The sequence below is a fragment of the Rhinoderma darwinii genome, unplaced genomic scaffold, assembly GCF_050947455.1.
Source record: "Rhinoderma darwinii isolate aRhiDar2 unplaced genomic scaffold, aRhiDar2.hap1 Scaffold_1994, whole genome shotgun sequence".
In the NCBI taxonomy this organism is placed as follows: domain Eukaryota; kingdom Metazoa; phylum Chordata; class Amphibia; order Anura; family Rhinodermatidae; genus Rhinoderma; species Rhinoderma darwinii.
In genome coordinates, this window is record NW_027462353.1 from 37421 (window position 1) to 58450 (window position 21030).

At 46.9% G+C, this 21030-nt stretch overlaps 1 long non-coding RNA gene and 11 other non-coding genes across 12 annotated transcripts; 1 reads left to right on the forward strand and 11 right to left on the reverse strand.

The window, feature by feature from the left end:
- Positions 1-435: 435 nt before the first annotated feature.
- On the reverse strand, positions 436-626 carry LOC142701086 (U2 spliceosomal RNA). The gene has a single exon (XR_012866816.1). It is a non-coding gene; the product is annotated as a U2 spliceosomal RNA (small nuclear RNA).
- Positions 627-1918: 1292 nt separating this feature from the next.
- On the reverse strand, positions 1919-2109 carry LOC142701088 (U2 spliceosomal RNA). The gene has a single exon (XR_012866817.1). It is a non-coding gene; the product is annotated as a U2 spliceosomal RNA (small nuclear RNA).
- Positions 2110-3389: 1280 nt separating this feature from the next.
- Positions 3390-3580, reverse strand: LOC142701104 (U2 spliceosomal RNA). Its single transcript, XR_012866832.1, has one exon. It is a non-coding gene; the product is annotated as a U2 spliceosomal RNA (small nuclear RNA).
- A 427-nt stretch (positions 3581-4007) lies between these two features.
- LOC142701066 (uncharacterized) lies at positions 4008-5135 on the forward strand. The gene is made up of 4 exons (XR_012866797.1): positions 4008-4115; positions 4540-4621; positions 4719-4801; positions 5031-5135. It is a non-coding gene; the product is annotated as an uncharacterized LOC142701066 (long non-coding RNA).
- A 4654-nt stretch (positions 5136-9789) lies between these two features.
- On the reverse strand, positions 9790-9980 carry LOC142701089 (U2 spliceosomal RNA). Its single transcript, XR_012866818.1, has one exon. It is a non-coding gene; the product is annotated as a U2 spliceosomal RNA (small nuclear RNA).
- Positions 9981-11272: 1292 nt separating this feature from the next.
- On the reverse strand, positions 11273-11463 carry LOC142701090 (U2 spliceosomal RNA). The gene has a single exon (XR_012866819.1). It is a non-coding gene; the product is annotated as a U2 spliceosomal RNA (small nuclear RNA).
- Positions 11464-12763: 1300 nt separating this feature from the next.
- Positions 12764-12954, reverse strand: LOC142701099 (U2 spliceosomal RNA). Its single transcript, XR_012866827.1, has one exon. It is a non-coding gene; the product is annotated as a U2 spliceosomal RNA (small nuclear RNA).
- A 1300-nt stretch (positions 12955-14254) lies between these two features.
- LOC142701092 (U2 spliceosomal RNA) lies at positions 14255-14445 on the reverse strand. Its single transcript, XR_012866821.1, has one exon. It is a non-coding gene; the product is annotated as a U2 spliceosomal RNA (small nuclear RNA).
- Positions 14446-15725: 1280 nt separating this feature from the next.
- Positions 15726-15916, reverse strand: LOC142701100 (U2 spliceosomal RNA). The gene has a single exon (XR_012866828.1). It is a non-coding gene; the product is annotated as a U2 spliceosomal RNA (small nuclear RNA).
- Positions 15917-17200: 1284 nt separating this feature from the next.
- Positions 17201-17391, reverse strand: LOC142701093 (U2 spliceosomal RNA). The gene has a single exon (XR_012866822.1). It is a non-coding gene; the product is annotated as a U2 spliceosomal RNA (small nuclear RNA).
- A 1300-nt stretch (positions 17392-18691) lies between these two features.
- Positions 18692-18882, reverse strand: LOC142701095 (U2 spliceosomal RNA). Its single transcript, XR_012866824.1, has one exon. It is a non-coding gene; the product is annotated as a U2 spliceosomal RNA (small nuclear RNA).
- Positions 18883-20170: 1288 nt separating this feature from the next.
- Positions 20171-20361, reverse strand: LOC142701101 (U2 spliceosomal RNA). The gene has a single exon (XR_012866829.1). It is a non-coding gene; the product is annotated as a U2 spliceosomal RNA (small nuclear RNA).
- Between the last annotated feature and the right edge of the window lie 669 nt (positions 20362-21030).

Genomic DNA, 21030 nt, shown 5'->3' on the forward strand with positions numbered 1-21030 from the left:
GCGGGCAGGCGAGCGGGCGGGCTGCTTTATTGGCTGTTTGCTGTTCCCCTACTCCACTCCACTATTTGACTGTTGTGCTGCATCAATCAATCAATCAATCAATCAATCAATCAATCAATCAATCAATCAATCAATCAGTGGCTGGCTCAGGTGCAGCTCTTTAACTTACCTAAAAGGGAGGGCGGAGAGAAGACAAGGAAGGTGAATGAGGTGTTCCAATGTGAAATGCCGGAAACACAGAAACACAGACGACACACAACAAGAGGTGGCAATCTATTCATTAATTGCATTTAATCAATGAGCTCATTATCACTCATGCATTGTCCAACAGGTGTTGAAATAATGGGATTAAAAGGGGAGATCCCTTCAGAAAGACAGAAACAATAGCAAAGACAAAAAACACTTTTGGAATCTGCTTTTAGTCAACACATAAGGAAAGGGTGCACCGGTCCTGGAAATACTGCAATACCAGGTCAATGCGTGGAGTGGACAGAGCAAGCTCTATTTCCATCTCCCTGTTCTAAAAATCCATTTAATATATGGTCCCCAGATAGGGGACGTATCAGATATTAAACTGATAAGAACAGATACTACACTTGATCTTAGCCAAAAGGCCGAGAAGCGATAACCCGAACGGGCCGCGCGTTGCCCGAGCCTGCCCGATACTGCTGTTCAGCCCTTGCAGCGATTCAGCCTACTTCTAGGCAATTCCATGGGGCCCTGCAGGCTCACACACTCACAGCTACACGGGAGGTGAATAAAGGCCGGAGAGGAAGCCAGACAGGATTTGCTTCTTTTGCTTGCACCACAATGCAGTGCTGAAAGAGGAGGAATCTACATAAAAACGCCTTCCTGGCAACGCCCAAATGCCCTGCTGCCATGCAGATAAACACTGGCAGCGGCAGCAAGTGCATGCCCACAGCCACCCCTTGTTCCTTCACACCTTGTATCAGCTGTAATCCAGTCCAGTCCAGTGCTGCCTGCTGAGCAGCACTGACCAACACTGCCTGGGCCCAGGCTTTTATCTCTGAGGCCCCATTATGATGTCAGAAAGCTGGCTCTGGAATCCTGAGGGCTCCACTATGACACGTGCAAAGTTCCGTCTGAACTTTATATAAGACGGTGAGGCTCAGTCAGTCACTCAGTGTTGCCTGAGAGGGCAACACTGCAACAGCCGGCCGCCAGGCTGTCTTTTTTTTGCACAGCTAGTTGCCTCCAGGAGGCCACAAGAGGGAGACAAGGGACTGCAAAATGGAAAATAGGCATCCACCAACTTTACAGACAACTTCTCCTTGCTCCTACAACCTCCATCCTTGCACAGTTTGTTATTCTTCTAGGTAACATAGTAACAAATCCAAATTGCTGCTCTCTTTGTAGGCAAGCAAGGCTTTGTTGCAACTGCAATTCTTACTTCTTCTTGAAATGTAGGGACGACAGTACATTCCATCACATCCATCTAGTGTACACAGGTAGGTCCATTGTGGCGGGCAGGCGAGCGGGCGGGCTGCTTTATTGGCTGTTTGCTGTTCCCCTACTCCACTCCACTATTTGACTGTTGTGCTGCATCAATCAATCAATCAATCAATCAATCAATCAATCAATCAATCAATCAATCAATCAGTGGCTGGCTCAGGTGCAGCTCTTTAACTTACCTAAAAGGGAGGGCGGAGAGAAGACAAGGAAGGTGAATGAGGTGTTCCAATGTGAAATGCCGGAAACACAGAAACACAGACGACACACAACAAGAGGTGGCAATCTATTCATTAATTGCATTTAATCAATGAGCTCATTATCACTCATGCATTGTCCAACAGGTGTTGAAATAATGGGATTAAAAGGGGAGATCCCTTCAGAAAGACAGAAACAATAGCAAAGACAAAAAACACTTTTGGAATCTGCTTTTAGTCAACACATAAGGAAAGGGTGCACCGGTCCTGGAAATACTGCAATACCAGGTCAATGCGTGGAGTGGACAGAGCAAGCTCTATTTCCATCTCCCTGTTCTAAAAATCCATTTAATATATGGTCCCCAGATAGGGGACGTATCAGATATTAAACTGATAAGAACAGATACTACACTTGATCTTAGCCAAAAGGCCGAGAAGCGATAACCCGAACGGGCCGCGCGTTGCCCGAGCCTGCCCGATACTGCTGTTCAGCCCTTGCAGCGATTCAGCCTACTTCTAGGCAATTCCATGGGGCCCTGCAGGCTCACACACTCACAGCTACACGGGAGGTGAATAAAGGCCGGAGAGGAAGCCAGACAGGATTTGCTTCTTTTGCTTGCACCACAATGCAGTGCTGAAAGAGGAGGAATCTACATAAAAACGCCTTCCTGGCAACGCCCAAATGCCCTGCTGCCATGCAGATAAACACTGGCAGCGGCAGCAAGTGCATGCCCACAGCCACCCCTTGTTCCTTCACACCTTGTATCAGCTGTAATCCAGTCCAGTCCAGTGCTGCCTGCTGAGCAGCACTGACCAACACTGCCTGGGCCCAGGCTTTTATCTCTGAGGCCCCATTATGATGTCAGAAAGCTGGCTCTGGAATCCTGAGGGCTCCACTATGACACGTGCAAAGTTCCGTCTGAACTTTATATAAGACGGTGAGGCTCAGTCAGTCACTCAGTGTTGCCTGAGAGGGCAACACTGCAACAGCCGGCCGCCAGGCTGTCTTTTTTTTGCACAGCTAGTTGCCTCCAGGAGGCCACAAGAGGGAGACAAGGGACTGCAAAATGGAAAATAGGCATCCACCAACTTTACAGACAACTTCTCCTTGCTCCTACAACCTCCATCCTTGCACAGTTTGTTATTCTTCTAGGTAACATAGTAACAAATCCAAATTGCTGCTCTCTTTGTAGGCAAGCAAGGCTTTGTTGCAACTGCAATTCTTACTTCTTCTTGAAATGTAGGGACGACAGTACATTCCATCACATCCATCTAGTGTACACAGGTAGGTCCATTGTGGCGGGCAGGCGAGCGGGCGGGCTGCTTTATTGGCTGTTTGCTGTTCCCCTACTCCACTCCACTATTTGACTGTTGTGCTGCATCAATCAATCAATCAATCAATCAATCAATCAATCAATCAATCAGTGGCTGGCTCAGGTGCAGCTCTTTAACTTACCTAAAAGGGAGGGCGGAGAGAAGACAAGGAAGGTGAATGAGGTGTTCCAATGTGAAATGCCGGAAACACAGAAACACAGACGACACACAACAAGAGGTGGCAATCTATTCATTAATTGCATTTAATCAATGAGCTCATTATCACTCATGCATTGTCCAACAGGTGTTGAAATAATGGGATTAAAAGGGGAGATCCCTTCAGAAAGACAGAAACAATAGCAAAGACAAAAAACACTTTTGGAATCTGCTTTTAGTCAACACATAAGGAAAGGGTGCACCGGTCCTGGAAATACTGCAATACCAGGTCAATGCGTGGAGTGGACAGAGCAAGCTCTATTTCCATCTCCCTGTTCTAAAAATCCATTTAATATATGGTCCCCAGATAGGGGACGTATCAGATATTAAACTGATAAGAACAGATTTTTACATTTTAATTTTTTTAGTTCTTATTCAGCTATTTCTTATAAAATCTGCGAAACAGAAAAAAGCTTCAGTTCAAACATCTTCCAACAGGACGTTCCAACTTCTTAAATTCCACCAGCTTGAGGCTTTTGGACCCACTCTCTTCCTGTCCAACAAATAGAAGACGTAAATTTCACTTAGGGCCAGCTTTATACAGTCTTTCTCGGAAATGGTGTCTCTTCTGAACAGTAAGATGTTGCGCACCTTCCATAGGGCATTTTTTAAACAGTTCAAGATAATCCACAACACTCTCTTCTTCTCTCCCACAGGATGCTTGAAGTCTCCATACAGCACCACTTCATGGTTCAGGAACCTTAATTCACAGGTAAATTTCAATAGAATGCCAACAGTTTTCCATACCTTCTGAGCATAGGCACAGTTCCACATTAAGTGCATGACGCTTTCTTCTCCAGGACACCCAGCTCTTGGGCATCTTGGAGTGGAGACGAGCCCTCTTCTATACTGAAATGCCCTGGTAGGGAGACTTTCGTGTAGAATCATCCAAGACAAGTCTTTAAGAACATTGGATAGGTAAGGAGCATTGGTGTTTCTCCATAGCTCCATAGACTTTGATGTAGTGAAGTTACTCACATTTGTTGTCTCTTGGTGACTGTCCAGCAACATTCTCAGCTTTCTGGCATTCTTAAGATGTTCCTGTTCCATACCTTCCAGTTGGTAGACATGGATGGTTCTTTCCAAACATACATACTGCACAGGTGGTAGCAGCAGGGTAGGCTTTGTAAGGGGCAGCTCTATCCACTTTCTCTTTCTGAACACGTGTCCAGCAGCATACCTTAGAAAATAGGCCCAGGTTTTATTCGTCTTGATGTTCTTGAAACACAAGGAGAAATACTGCAGATATAGAAAGCGTTTAAAGAAGATAATCTCCTTTCCTCCATTCTTCTTCTGCTTGTACATTATCTCTCGTCTAACTTTCTCCATTTTTGAATTCCAGATGAAATGGAAACATATCCTTTGGAGTTCCTTAAGACGATTTTCGCTTGGTAGAAAAACCTGGCTCAAGTACAACAGCAGAGGTAGTACTAGTGCCTTGATGACCAAGTTCTTCCCTTCAATTGTTAGCTGTCTGAGTTTCCAAAACTCAATCTTCTTCTTCACCTTTTCACTTATCAGCTCCCAGCTTTCTTTTCCATCATTCTGGGGCGTGAATATGACACCAAGAATTTTGATTCTGTCGCACTGGGTATTGACCTCAGGTAAGTCGAAATCCCTCCATTCCTTCAGTGTGAAGCAGTCGCACTTATTCTTATTCAATCTGAATCCTGATGCTTGACAGAAGAAGTCTGTTAGCAGTAGCGCCCTCCTCACAGATTGTTTATTGGAGCATAGAATATTGACATCGTCCATATAGGCACTTACTTTCACTGACTGCCCACCTCCTCCTGGAATCGGCACCCCTCTAATGATCTTATCTTTCCTCAACAGCGTGAGCAGGGGTTCGAGGACACAGATGAAGAGGATGGGCGACAGGGGGCATCCTTGTTTTACCCCAGACATCAGATCCACTTTTCCAGACAAGAAGCCATTAATGGTAACTTGGCTATAGGATTCTTTGTACAGTAATGCGACTTGTTTGATCACTGTCTCAGGAAAATTCATTTTCTTCAGCACAAGCCACAGGAACTCGTGCGAGACTCGGTCATAGGCCTTCTGAAAGTCCAGTGACAACACGGCCAAATCTTGCTTTCTGTCTTTGGAGTACCAGATGCAGTCCCTGATGGTATTTAGGTTATCTGCAATACTTCTACCCGGTACCCCACAAACTTGGTCTTGGTGGATGACCTTGTCGATGTGTTTCTTAATTCTATTAACCAAGATTTTGGATAACACCTTGTAATCGACATTGAGGAGGGTTATTGGCCTCCAATTTTCAAGACTGGTCTTGTCTCCTTTCTTAAACAGCAAAGTAACTATTCCTCTCCTCCATGACTCAGGTAACAGCTCGCTCTTCATTGCTGCTTTGAAGATCTCCAGCAGGTCTTCCTTCAGAGTGTTCCAGAATGTTGAAAAGAACTCCACTGATAGACCATCTGATCCTGGAGCCTTCCCTCTTGCGAAACTCTTGATTACACTCAGGAGTTCTCCCAAGGTAAGTTCCTTGCATAAGTCTTCTTTCTCAGCTTGGCCAAGCTTAAGTTCTAGCGCTTCTAGGGCGTGTGAGACAAAAGACATATCTATCTTCTTTTTGTCAAAGAGAGACTGATAGAATTTCTTGGCCTCTTGAAGCATACCTTCTTTGCTGGTTTGACCAGCGATATTGGTCATGATATTTTTCTGTTCCATACTTTTTTTGAAAAAGAAGCGTGAACATTTCTCGTTATTTTCCAACTGTTGCACTTTAGTATTAAAGATCACTTCTTGTCCTTTTTGATGGATGACCTCTTTAATTTCTTTCTTAATTTTTCCCACCAGGTCAGCGATATCAACACCAGCGTTCTTCAAACTCAGGTAAGTCTGTAATTTTGTGTTGAGTCTCTTGTACCACCTTTTCTTCTCTCGGGCTCTTTTAATCCCATAATCTAGGAAGAAGTTCTTGATCTTCTCTTTAGTATTGTCCCACCATTCTAGGATTGATGGAAATTTTCCTTTAGCAGTTGCCCATTTTTTATAGGCTACAATGAATTCCTCCTGCATCACTTTGTCTTCCAGAAAGCTGGTATTTAATCTCCATACTCCTCTTCCTCTTTCATTTGCAGGGATATGAATAGTTGCACTGAGCATTTTATGGTCAGAGAAGATATTGTCTTCAATCTTAATATCCACTGGCTTCATATTTTTGGATGTGAGTACATAATCCAGTCTGGACTTGACTGTAACGTTCTCCCAGGTATAACCTGGTTCAGACCTCTTCAGACTCCTCCATACATCAGACAATTCAAAATCGCAAATGAAATTTTTCCACTGTTGTACGGTTTTATCTACTCTTCTTGCAGCACCTCCAGTTCGATCTTCACTTTCGAGTGCACAATTGAGATCACCTGCTACTACAAGCGATGTTGAGCCGGCAATAAATGGCTGGATATCTTCAATCAATTCTGACCTTTCATTAGTATCAGGTGAGGCATACACATTGAGGAGTTTCACTTCACTCCCATTATAGTCAACAATAACTAAAAGCGCCCTCCCGGGGATAAGTTCAACAAAGGAAATAATTCGGCAATTCTGCCCTTTCAATAAAACGCCTACTCCTGTTGACTTATTTGAATTTTCGCCTGACCAAACCGATTGTCCGTGAGGCCAACTGTCTCTCAGCTCTTTATAGTCCATACTGTGATCTATATCACATTCTTGCAGAAAAACAATATCAAAGTTCAATGTGCTCAAAAACGAAAAAAAAGGCAGCCCTTCTGGCAGAGCTCCTCACACTCCTCACATTCAGCGAGAGCAACTTCAGACAGGACATCATTCAGACTTCATGATGACCCATCAGAATCAGAAAGTTCAGGAAGTATATCCCCCAGGCTTGGAGTTGCGAACTCCTGGATATCCATGGTGGGCTGGATAGGTTGGGACATTTCAATTGCCGATACTGGCTGCGGTGTCTCCATTGCCAGCACTGGCTGTACGTCTTTTAATTTTGCCTTCATAGCCTTTTTCGACTTGACACTACTAGACTCAGCCGACTCAACCTTTTTCCTTTTTCTTTTCTCCTCCAGCTCCATCACTTCACCCCAGTCATCCTCTTGGCCATCAGGAAGACTGGGAGAGCGGACATCAGTCACACGAGAACCGCTAGATGGCAGACCCTCGGCCTCGGATGGGACATCGGACTCTGTAACTGCTACAGGACCGGCCACCATTACGGAAGGACTCAGGATAATGGATAGGTTCTTTTTTCCCTCTGATACTGGGGCCACCTTCCGTATGAGGCCAGCAACAGATGGCCCAGCAGCAGGCTCCTTGGATAGAATAGTCAGTCCAGGTTGTTGTTGAGCTTTCGCTGCAACCTGCGCCCAAGTCTTTACCCTATCTGGGCAATCTTTGAATGTGTGTCTCTTCCCACCACACAGATTACATGTGATCTCCTCCTGACACTCGTCTCTATTGTGGCCAAGCTTCCCACAGTGACTGCAGAAGCGTGTGTCAGCCGCCTCTGCTTTACATCCATCTGGCTTGTGCCCAAACTTCCTACATTTCCTACAATAGGAGGGCATATTGTTGTAGAACAGATAGCCTCTGTCACGGCCAATGGTGAAATTGGAAGGCGGGTGGTGAACTCCCCCAATCCCATCTGGGTCTGCTCCAAACTTCACCAAAAATTTGTATTTGCCTGTCCATAGGCCAACTTCGTCCATCACCTTCTGCCCATTTTTAATGTCCGTACAATACCGCAGCAGGAACCGAGCAATATTGTCCATGGTGACATACTGATTGTACATGAAGACAGTCACATACGCTTCACCATAGGAGTAGAGCAACGTGAATTTAAGTCCCTCCAGCTCTGGACTCCCCTCTTTCAATTTCAGAGTCTGGTAGAAGTTCTGGCAGGCAGCTGTTGTCTCCAAGACCAGGATGTAATAGTCTTTTGCCGGATGTTGTAGGCAGAGAATGTCATTCTTTTCCACCAGAAGAAGTCCAAACAGGATCTCTGTAGCCAGATGTTTCAATCCGAACTCCTCACGATAATTTTCTCCAATATCAATTCGGATGCCGTTCTTCACAAAATTTTGTCCACGCTCCAGGAATCGGATTCGGCCATAAGAAGCCATATTATCTGTATCCCTGTCTGGGAACTCAGTCGATCGCCTTCTTGTTCTCCGTGGTCTTCCCCTTATAGCAGCATAGAGCTTCAGACAGTAAACTGCCAATGCTCTAAGGCCAAGGGTATGACAGGCTAGGAGACCCTCTGACAAGCCACTTGAGCTTAGCCAAAAGGCCGAGAAGCGATAACCCGAACGGGCCGCGCGTTGCCCGAGCCTGCCCGATACTGCTGTTCAGCCCTTGCAGCGATTCAGCCTACTTCTAGGCAATTCCATGGGGCCCTGCAGGCTCACACACTCACAGCTACACGGGAGGTGAATAAAGGCCGGAGAGGAAGCCAGACAGGATTTGCTTCTTTTGCTTGCACCACAATGCAGTGCTGAAAGAGGAGGAATCTACATAAAAACGCCTTCCTGGCAACGCCCAAATGCCCTGCTGCCATGCAGATAAACACTGGCAGCGGCAGCAAGTGCATGCCCACAGCCACCCCTTGTTCCTTCACACCTTGTATCAGCTGTAATCCAGTCCAGTCCAGTGCTGCCTGCTGAGCAGCACTGACCAACACTGCCTGGGCCCAGGCTTTTATCTCTGAGGCCCCATTATGATGTCAGAAAGCTGGCTCTGGAATCCTGAGGGCTCCACTATGACACGTGCAAAGTTCCGTCTGAACTTTATATAAGACGGTGAGGCTCAGTCAGTCACTCAGTGTTGCCTGAGAGGGCAACACTGCAACAGCCGGCCGCCAGGCTGTCTTTTTTTTGCACAGCTAGTTGCCTCCAGGAGGCCACAAGAGGGAGACAAGGGACTGCAAAATGGAAAATAGGCATCCACCAACTTTACAGACAACTTCTCCTTGCTCCTACAACCTCCATCCTTGCACAGTTTGTTATTCTTCTAGGTAACATAGTAACAAATCCAAATTGCTGCTCTCTTTGTAGGCAAGCAAGGCTTTGTTGCAACTGCAATTCTTACTTCTTCTTGAAATGTAGGGACGACAGTACATTCCATCACATCCATCTAGTGTACACAGGTAGGTCCATTGTGGCGGGCAGGCGAGCGGGCGGGCTGCTTTATTGGCTGTTTGCTGTTCCCCTACTCCACTCCACTATTTGACTGTTGTGCTGCATCAATCAATCAATCAATCAATCAATCAATCAATCAATCAATCAATCAATCAATCAATCAGTGGCTGGCTCAGGTGCAGCTCTTTAACTTACCTAAAAGGGAGGGCGGAGAGAAGACAAGCAAGGTGAATGAGGTGTTCCAATGTGAAATGCCGGAAACACAGAAACACAGACGACACACAACAAGAGGTGGCAATCTATTCATTAATTGCATTTAATCAATGAGCTCATTATCACTCATGCATTGTCCAACAGGTGTTGAAATAATGGGATTAAAAGGGGAGATCCCTTCAGAAAGACAGAAACAATAGCAAAGACAAAAAACACTTTTGGAATCTGCTTTTAGTCAACACATAAGGAAAGGGTGCACCGGTCCTGGAAATACTGCAATACCAGGTCAATGCGTGGAGTGGACAGAGCAAGCTCTATTTCCATCTCCCTGTTCTAAAAATCCATTTAATATATGGTCCCCAGATAGGGGACGTATCAGATATTAAACTGATAAGAACAGATACTACACTTGATCTTAGCCAAAAGGCCGAGAAGCGATAACCCGAACGGGCCGCGCGTTGCCCGAGCCTGCCCGATACTGCTGTTCAGCCCTTGCAGCGATTCAGCCTACTTCTAGGCAATTCCATGGGGCCCTGCAGGCTCACACACTCACAGCTACACGGGAGGTGAATAAAGGCCGGAGAGGAAGCCAGACAGGATTTGCTTCTTTTGCTTGCACCACAATGCAGTGCTGAAAGAGGAGGAATCTACATAAAAACGCCTTCATGGCAACGCCCAAATGCCCTGCTGCCATGCAGATAAACACTGGCAGCGGCAGCAAGTGCATGCCCACAGCCACCCCTTGTTCCTTCACACCTTGTATCAGCTGTAATCCAGTCCAGTCCAGTGCTGCCTGCTGAGCAGCACTGACCAACACTGCCTGGGCCCAGGCTTTTATCTCTGAGGCCCCATTATGATGTCAGAAAGCTGGCTCTGGAATCCTGAGGGCTCCACTATGACACGTGCAAAGTTCCGTCTGAACTTTATATAAGACGGTGAGGCTCAGTCAGTCACTCAGTGTTGCCTGAGAGGGCAACACTGCAACAGCCGGCCGCCAGGCTGTCTTTTTTTTGCACAGCTAGTTGCCTCCAGGAGGCCACAAGAGGGAGACAAGGGACTGCAAAATGGAAAATAGGCATCCACCAACTTTACAGACAACTTCTCCTTGCTCCTACAACCTCCATCCTTGCACAGTTTGTTATTCTTCTAGGTAACATAGTAACAAATCCAAATTGCTGCTCTCTTTGTAGGCAAGCAAGGCTTTGTTGCAACTGCAATTCTTACTTCTTCTTGAAATGTAGGGACGACAGTACATTCCATCACATCCATCTAGTGTACACAGGTAGGTCCATTGTGGCGGGCAGGCGAGCGGGCGGGCTGCTTTATTGGCTGTTTGCTGTTCCCCTACTCCACTCCACTATTTGACTGTTGTGCTGCATCAATCAATCAATCAATCAATCAATCAATCAATCAATCAATCAATCAATCAATCAGTGGCTGGCTCAGGTGCAGCTCTTTAACTTACCTAAAAGGGAGGGCGGAGAGAAGACAAGGAAGGTGAATGAGGTGTTCCAATGTGAAATGCCGGAAACACAGAAACACAGACGACACACAACAAGAGGTGGCAATCTATTCATTAATTGCATTTAATCAATGAGCTCATTATCACTCATGCATTGTCCAACAGGTGTTGAAATAATGGGATTAAAAGGGGAGATCCCTTCAGAAAGACAGAAACAATAGCAAAGACAAAAAACACTTTTGGAATCTGCTTTTAGTCAACACATAAGGAAAGGGTGCACCGGTCCTGGAAATACTGCAATACCAGGTCAATGCGTGGAGTGGACAGAGCAAGCTCTATTTCCATCTCCCTGTTCTAAAAATCCATTTAATATATGGTCCCCAGATAGGGGACGTATCAGATATTAAACTGATAAGAACAGATACTACACTTGATCTTAGCCAAAAGGCCGAGAAGCGATAACCCGAACGGGCCGCGCGTTGCCCGAGCCTGCCCGATACTGCTGTTCAGCCCTTGCAGCGATTCAGCCTACTTCTAGGCAATTCCATGGGGCCCTGCAGGCTCACACACTCACAGCTACACGGGAGGTGAATAAAGGCCGGAGAGGAAGCCAGACAGGATTTGCTTCTTTTGCTTGCACCACAATGCAGTGCTGAAAGAGGAGGAATCTACATAAAAACGCCTTCCTGGCAACGCCCAAATGCCCTGCTGCCATGCAGATAAACACTGGCAGCGGCAGCAAGTGCATGCCCACAGCCACCCCTTGTTCCTTCACACCTTGTATCAGCTGTAATCCAGTCCAGTCCAGTGCTGCCTGCTGAGCAGCACTGACCAACACTGCCTGGGCCCAGGCTTTTATCTCTGAGGCCCCATTATGATGTCAGAAAGCTGGCTCTGGAATCCTGAGGGCTCCACTATGACACGTGCAAAGTTCCGTCTGAACTTTATATAAGACGGTGAGGCTCAGTCAGTCACTCAGTGTTGCCTGAGAGGGCAACACTGCAACAGCCGGCCGCCAGGCTGTCTTTTTTTTGCACAGCTAGTTGCCTCCAGGAGGCCACAAGAGGGAGACAAGGGACTGCAAAATGGAAAATAGGCATCCACCAACTTTACAGACAACTTCTCCTTGCTCCTACAACCTCCATCCTTGCACAGTTTGTTATTCTTCTAGGTAACATAGTAACAAATCCAAATTGCTGCTCTCTTTGTAGGCAAGCAAGGCTTTGTTGCAACTGCAATTCTTACTTCTTCTTGAAATGTAGGGACGACAGTACATTCCATCACATCCATCTAGTGTACACAGGTAGGTCCATTGTGGCGGGCAGGCGAGCGGGCGGGCTGCTTTATTGGCTGTTTGCTGTTCCCCTACTCCACTCCACTATTTGACTGTTGTGCTGCATCAATCAATCAATCAATCAATCAATCAATCAATCAATCAATCAATCAATCAATCAATCAATCAGTGGCTGGCTCAGGTGCAGCTCTTTAACTTACCTAAAAGGGAGGGCGGAGAGAAGACAAGGAAGGTGAATGAGGTGTTCCAATGTGAAATGCCGGAAACACAGAAACACAGACGACACACAACAAGAGGTGGCAATCTATTCATTAATTGCATTTAATCAATGAGCTCATTATCACTCATGCATTGTCCAACAGGTGTTGAAATAATGGGATTAAAAGGGGAGATCCCTTCAGAAAGACAGAAACAATAGCAAAGACAAAAAACACTTTTGGAATCTGCTTTTAGTCAACACATAAGGAAAGGGTGCACCGGTCCTGGAAATACTGCAATACCAGGTCAATGCGTGGAGTGGACAGAGCAAGCTCTATTTCCATCTCCCTGTTCTAAAAATCCATTTAATATATGGTCCCCAGATAGGGGACGTATCAGATATTAAACTGATAAGAACAGTTACTACACTTGATCTTAGCCAAAAGGCCGAGAAGCGATAACCCGAACGGGCCGCGCGTTGCCCGAGCCTGCCCGATACTGCTGTTCAGCCCTTGCAGCGATTCAGCCTACTTCTAGGCAATTCCATGGGGCCCTGCAGGCTCACACACTCACAGCTACACGGGAGGTGAATAAAGGCCAGAGAGGAAGCCAGACAGGATTTGCTTCTTTTGCTTGCACCACAATGCAGTGCTGAAAGAGGAGGAATCTACATAAAAACGCCTTCCTGGCAACGCCCAAATGCCCTGCTGCCATGCAGATAAACACTGGCAGCGGCAGCAAGTGCATGCCCACAGCCACCCCTTGTTCCTTCACACCTTGTATCAGCTGTAATCCAGTCCAGTCCAGTGCTGCCTGCTGAGCAGCACTGACCAACACTGCCTGGGCCCAGGCTTTTATCTCTGAGGCCCCATTATGATGTCAGAAAGCTGGCTCTGGAATCCTGAGGGCTCCACTATGACACGTGCAAAGTTCCGTCTGAACTTTATATAAGACGGTGAGGCTCAGTCAGTCACTCAGTGTTGCCTGAGAGGGCAACACTGCAACAGCCGGCCGCCAGGCTGTCTTTTTTTTGCACAGCTAGTTGCCTCCAGGAGGCCACAAGAGGGAGACAAGGGACTGCAAAATGGAAAATAGGCATCCACCAACTTTACAGACAACTTCTCCTTGCTCCTACAACCTCCATCCTTGCACAGTTTGTTATTCTTCTAGGTAACATAGTAACAAATCCAAATTGCTGCTCTCTTTGTAGGCAAGCAAGGCTTTGTTGCAACTGCAATTCTTACTTCTTCTTGAAATGTAGGGACGACAGTACATTCCATCACATCCATCTAGTGTACACAGGTAGGTCCATTGTGGCGGGCAGGCGAGCGGGCGGGCTGCTTTATTGGCTGTTTGCTGTTCCCCTACTCCACTCCACTATTTGACTGTTGTGCTGCATCAATCAATCAATCAATCAATCAATCAATCAATCAATCAATCAATCAATCAATCAATCAATCAGTGGCTGGCTCAGGTGCAGCTCTTTAACTTACCTAAAAGGGAGGGCGGAGAGAAGACAAGGAAGGTGAATGAGGTGTTCCAATGTGAAATGCCGGAAACACAGAAACACAGACGACACACAACAAGAGGTGGCAATCTATTCATTAATTGCATTTAATCAATGAGCTCATTATCACTCATGCATTGTCCAACAGGTGTTGAAATAATGGGATTAAAAGGGGAGATCCCTTCAGAAAGACAGAAACAATAGCAAAGACAAAAAACACTTTTGGAATCTGCTTTTAGTCAACACATAAGGAAAGGGTGCACCGGTCCTGGAAATACTGCAATACCAGGTCAATGCGTGGAGTGGACAGAGCAAGCTCTATTTCCATCTCCCTGTTCTAAAAATCCATTTAATATATGGTCCCCAGATAGGGGACGTATCAGATATTAAACTGATAAGAACAGATACTACACTTGATCTTAGCCAAAAGGCCGAGAAGCGATAACCCGAACGGGCCGCGCGTTGCCCGAGCCTGCCCGATACTGCTGTTCAGCCCTTGCAGCGATTCAGCCTACTTCTAGGCAATTCCATGGGGCCCTGCAGGCTCACACACTCACAGCTACACGGGAGGTGAATAAAGGCCGGAGAGGAAGCCAGACAGGATTTGCTTCTTTTGCTTGCACCACAATGCAGTGCTGAAAGAGGAGGAATCTACATAAAAACGCCTTCCTGGCAACGCCCAAATGCCCTGCTGCCATGCAGATAAACACTGGCAGCGGCAGCAAGTGCATGCCCACAGCCACCCCTTGTTCCTTCACACCTTGTATCAGCTGTAATCCAGTCCAGTCCAGTGCTGCCTGCTGAGCAGCACTGACCAACACTGCCTGGGCCCAGGCTTTTATCTCTGAGGCCCCATTATGATGTCAGAAAGCTGGCTCTGGAATCCTGAGGGCTCCACTATGACACGTGCAAAGTTCCGTCTGAACTTTATATAAGACGGTGAGGCTCAGTCAGTCACTCAGTGTTGCCTGAGAGGGCAACACTGCAACAGCCGGCCGCCAGGCTGTCTTTTTTTTGCACAGCTAGTTGCCTCCAGGAGGCCACAAGAGGGAGACAAGGGACTGCAAAATGGAAAATAGGCATCCACCAACTTTACAGACAACTTCTCCTTGCTCCTACAACCTCCATCCTTGCACAGTTTGTTATTCTTCTAGGTAACATAGTAACAAATCCAAATTGCTGCTCTCTTTGTAGGCAAGCAAGGCTTTGTTGCAACTGCAATTCTTACTTCTTCTTGAAATGTAGGGACGACAGTACATTCCATCACATCCATCTAGTGTACACAGGTAGGTCCATTGTGGCGGGCAGGCGAGCGGGCGGGCTGCTTTATTGGCTGTTTGCTGTTCCCCTACTCCACTCCACTATTTGACTGTTGTGCTGCATCAATCAATCAATCAATCAATCAATCAATCAATCAATCAATCAGTGGCTGGCTCAGGTGCAGCTCTTTAACTTACCTAAAAGGGAGGGCGGAGAGAAGACAAGGAAGGTGAATGAGGTGTTCCAATGTGAAATGCCGGAAACACAGAAACACAGACGACACACAACAAGAGGTGGCAATCTATTCATTAATTGCATTTAATCAATGAGCTCATTATCACTCATGCATTGTCCAACAGGTGTTGAAATAATGGGATTAAAAGGGGAGATCCCTTCAGAAAGACAGAAACAATAGCAAAGACAAAAAACACTTTTGGAATCTGCTTTTAGTCAACACATAAGGAAAGGGTGCACCGGTCCTGGAAATACTGCAATACCAGGTCAATGCGTGGAGTGGACAGAGCAAGCTCTATTTCCATCTCCCTGTTCTAAAAATCCATTTAATATATGGTCCCCAGATAGGGGACGTATCAGATATTAAACTGATAAGAACAGTTACTACACTTGATCTTAGCCAAAAGGCCGAGAAGCGATAACCCGAACGGGCCGCGCGTTGCCCGAGCCTGCCCGATACTGCTGTTCAGCCCTTGCAGCGATTCAGCCTACTTCTAGGCAATTCCATGGGGCCCTGCAGGCTCACACACTCACAGCTACACGGGAGGTGAATAAAGGCCAGAGAGGAAGCCAGACAGGATTTGCTTCTTTTGCTTGCACCACAATGCAGTGCTGAAAGAGGAGGAATCTACATAAAAACGCCTTCCTGGCAACGCCCAAATGCCCTGCTGCCATGCAGATAAACACTGGCAGCGGCAGCAAGTGCATGCCCACAGCCACCCCTTGTTCCTTCACACCTTGTATCAGCTGTAATCCAGTCCAGTCCAGTGCTGCCTGCTGAGCAGCACTGACCAACACTGCCTGGGCCCAGGCTTTTATCTCTGAGGCCCCATTATGATGTCAGAAAGCTGGCTCTGGAATCCTGAGGGCTCCACTATGACACGTGCAAAGTTCCGTCTGAACTTTATATAAGACGGTGAGGCTCAGTCAGTCACTCAGTGTTGCCTGAGAGGGCAACACTGCAACAGCCGGCCGCCAGGCTGTCTTTTTTTTGCACAGCTAGTTGCCTCCAGGAGGCCACAAGAGGGAGACAAGGGACTGCAAAATGGAAAATAGGCATCCACCAACTTTACAGACAACTTCTCCTTGCTCCTACAACCTCCATCCTTGCACAGTTTGTTATTCTTCTAGGTAACATAGTAACAAATCCAAATTGCTGCTCTCTTTGTAGGCAAGCAAGGCTTTGTTGCAACTGCAATTCTTACTTCTTCTTGAAATGTAGGGACGACAGTACATTCCATCACATCCATCTAGTGTACACAGGTAGGTCCATTGTGGCGGGCAGGCGAGCGGGCGGGCTGCTTTATTGGCTGTTTGCTGTTCCCCTACTCCACTCCACTATTTGACTGTTGTGCTGCATCAATCAATCAATCAATCAATCAATCAATCAATCAATCAATCAATCAGTGGCTGGCTCAGGTGCAGCTCTTTAACTTACCTAAAAGGGAGGGCGGAGAGAAGACAAGGAAGGTGAATGAGGTGTTCCAATGTGAAATGCCGGAAACACAGAAACACAGACGACACACAACAAGAGGTGGCAATCTATTCATTAATTGCATTTAATCAATGAGCTCATTATCACTCATGCATTGTCCAACAGGTGTTGAAATAATGGGATTAAAAGGGGAGATCCCTTCAGAAAGACAGAAACAATAGCAAAGACAAAAAACACTTTTGGAATCTGCTTTTAGTCAACACATAAGGAAAGGGTGCACCGGTCCTGGAAATACTGCAATACCAGGTCAATGCGTGGAGTGGACAGAGCAAGCTCTATTTCCATCTCCCTGTTCTAAAAATCCATTTAATATATGGTCCCCAGATAGGGGACGTATCAGATATTAAACTGATAAGAACAGATACTACACTTGATCTTAGCCAAAAGGCCGAGAAGCGATAACCCGAACGGGCCGCGCGTTGCCCGAGCCTGCCCGATACTGCTGTTCAGCCCTTGCAGCGATTCAGCCTACTTCTAGGCAATTCCATGGGGCCCTGCAGGCTCACACACTCACAGCTACACGGGAGGTGAATAAAGGCCGGAGAGGAAGCCAGACAGGATTTGCTTCTTTTGCTTGCACCACAATGCAGTGCTGAAAGAGGAGGAATCTACATAAAAACGCCTTCCTGGCAACGCCCAAATGCCCTGCTGCCATGCAGATAAACACTGGCAGCGGCAGCAAGTGCATGCCCACAGCCACCCCTTGTTCCTTCACACCTTGTATCAGCTGTAATCCAGTCCAGTCCAGTGCTGCCTGCTGAGCAGCACTGACCAACACTGCCTGGGCCCAGGCTTTTATCTCTGAGGCCCCATTATGATGTCAGAAAGCTGGCTCTGGAATCCTGAGGGCTCCACTATGACACGTGCAAAGTTCCGTCTGAACTTTATATAAGACGGTGAGGCTCAGTCAGTCACTCAGTGTTGCCTGAGAGGGCAACACTGCAACAGCCGGCCGCCAGGCTGTCTTTTTTTTGCACAGCTAGTTGCCTCCAGGAGGCCACAAGAGGGAGACAAGGGACTGCAAAATGGAAAATAGGCATCCACCAACTTTACAGACAACTTCTCCTTGCTCCTACAACCTCCATCCTTGCACAGTTTGTTATTCTTCTAGGTAACATAGTAACAAATCCAAATTGCTGCTCTCTTTGTAGGCAAGCAAGGCTTTGTTGCAACTGCAATTCTTACTTCTTCTTGAAATGTAGGGACGACAGTACATTCCATCACATCCATCTAGTGTACACAGGTAGGTCCATTGTGGCGGGCAGGCGAGCGGGCGGGCTGCTTTATTGGCTGTTTGCTGTTCCCCTACTCCACTCCACTATTTGACTGTTGTGCTGCATCAATCAATCAATCAATCAATCAATCAATCAATCAATCAATCAATCAATCAATCAATCAATCAGTGGCTGGCTCAGGTGCAGCTCTTTAACTTACCTAAAAGGGAGGGCGGAGAGAAGACAAGGAAGGTGAATGAGGTGTTCCAATGTGAAATGCCGGAAACACAGAAACACAGACGACACACAACAAGAGGTGGCAATCTATTCATTAATTGCATTTAATCAATGAGCTCATTATCACTCATGCATTGTCCAACAGGTGTTGAAATAATGGGATTAAAAGGGGAGATCCCTTCAGAAAGACAGAAACAATAGCAAAGACAAAAAACACTTTTGGAATCTGCTTTTAGTCAACACATAAGGAAAGGGTGCACCGGTCCTGGAAATACTGCAATACCAGGTCAATGCGTGGAGTGGACAGAGCAAGCTCTATTTCCATCTCCCTGTTCTAAAAATCCATTTAATATATGGTCCCCAGATAGGGGACGTATCAGATATTAAACTGATAAGAACAGATACTACACTTGATCTTAGCCAAAAGGCTGAGAAGCGATAACCCGAACGGGCCGCGCGTTGCCCGAGCCTGCCCGATACTGCTGTTCAGCCCTTGCAGCGATTCAGCCTACTTCTAGGCAATTCCATGGGGCCCTGCAGGCTCACACACTCACAGCTACACGGGAGGTGAATAAAGGCCGGAGAGGAAGCCAGACAGGATTTGCTTCTTTTGCTTGCACCACAATGCAGTGCTGAAAGAGGAGGAATCTACATAAAAACGCCTTCCTGGCAACGCCCAAATGCCCTGCTGCCATGCAGATAAACACTGGCAGCGGCAGCAAGTGCATGCCCACAGCCACCCCTTGTTCCTTCACACCTTGTATCAGCTGTAATCCAGTCCAGTCCAGTGCTGCCTGCTGAGCAGCACTGACCAACACTGCCTGGGCCCAGGCTTTTATCTCTGAGGCCCCATTATGATGTCAGAAAGCTGGCTCTGGAATCCTGAGGGCTCCACTATGACACGTGCAAAGTTCCGTCTGAACTTTATATAAGACGGTGAGGCTCAGTCAGTCACTCAGTGTTGCCTGAGAGGGCAACACTGCAACAGCCGGCCGCCAGGCTGTCTTTTTTTTGCACAGCTAGTTGCCTCCAGGAGGCCACAAGAGGGAGACAAGGGACTGCAAAATGGAAAATAGGCATCCACCAACTTTACAGACAACTTCTCCTTGCTCCTACAACCTCCATCCTTGCACAGTTTGTTATTCTTCTAGGTAACATAGTAACAAATCCAAATTGCTGCTCTCTTTGTAGGCAAGCAAGGCTTTGTTGCAACTGCAATTCTTACTTCTTCTTGAAATGTAGGGACGACAGTACATTCCATCACATCCATCTAGTGTACACAGGTAGGTCCATTGTGGCGGGCAGGCGAGCGGGCGGGCTGCTTTATTGGCTGTTTGCTGTTCCCCTACTCCACTCCACTATTTGACTGTTGTGCTGCATCAATCAATCAATCAATCAATCAATCAATCAATCAATCAATCAATCAATCAGTGGCTGGCTCAGGTGCAGCTCTTTAACTTACCTAAAAGGGAGGGCGGAGAGAAGACAAGGAAGGTGAATGAGGTGTTCCAATGTGAAATGCCGGAAACACAGAAACACAGACGACACACAACAAGAGGTGGCAATCTATTCATTAATTGCATTTAATCAATGAGCTCATTATCACTCATGCATTGTCCAACAGGTGTTGAAATAATGGGATTAAAAGGGGAGATCCCTTCAGAAAGACAGAAACAATAGCAAAGACAAAAAACACTTTTGGAATCTGCTTTTAGTCAACACATAAGGAAAGGGTGCACCGGTCCTGGAAATACTGCAATACCAGGTCAATGCGTGGAGTGGACAGAGCAAGCTCTATTTCCATCTCCCTGTTCTAAAAATCCATTTAATATATGGTCCCCAGATAGGGGACGTATCAGATATTAAACTGATAAGAACAGTTACTACACTTGATCTTAGCCAAAAGGCCGAGAAGCGATAACCCGAACGGGCCGCGCGTTGCCCGAGCCTGCCCGATACTGCTGTTCAGCCCTTGCAGCGATTCAGCCTACTTCTAGGCAATTCCATGGGGCCCTGCAGGCTCACACACTCACAGCTACACGGGAGGTGAATAAAGGCCAGAGAGGAAGCCAGACAGGATTTGCTTCTTTTGCTTGCACCACAATGCAGTGCTGAAAGAGGAGGAATCTACATAAAAACGCCTTCCTGGCAACGCCCAAATGCCCTGCTGCCATGCAGATAAACACTGGCAGCGGCAGCAAGTGCATGCCCACAGCCACCCCTTGTTCCTTCACACCTTGTATCAGCTGTAATCCAGTCCAGTCCAGTGCTGCCTGCTGAGCAGCACTGACCAACACTGCCTGGGCCCAGGCTTTTATCTCTGAGGCCCCATTATGATGTCAGAAAGCTGGCTCTGGAATCCTGAGGGCTCCACTATGACACGTGCAAAGTTCCGTCTGAACTTTATATAAGACGGTGAGGCTCAGTCAGTCACTCAGTGTTGCCTGAGAGGGCAACACTGCAACAGCCGGCCGCCAGGCTGTCTTTTTTTTGCACAGCTAGTTGCCTCCAGGAGGCCACAAGAGGGAGACAAGGGACTGCAAAATGGAAAATAGGCATCCACCAACTTTACAGACAACTTCTCCTTG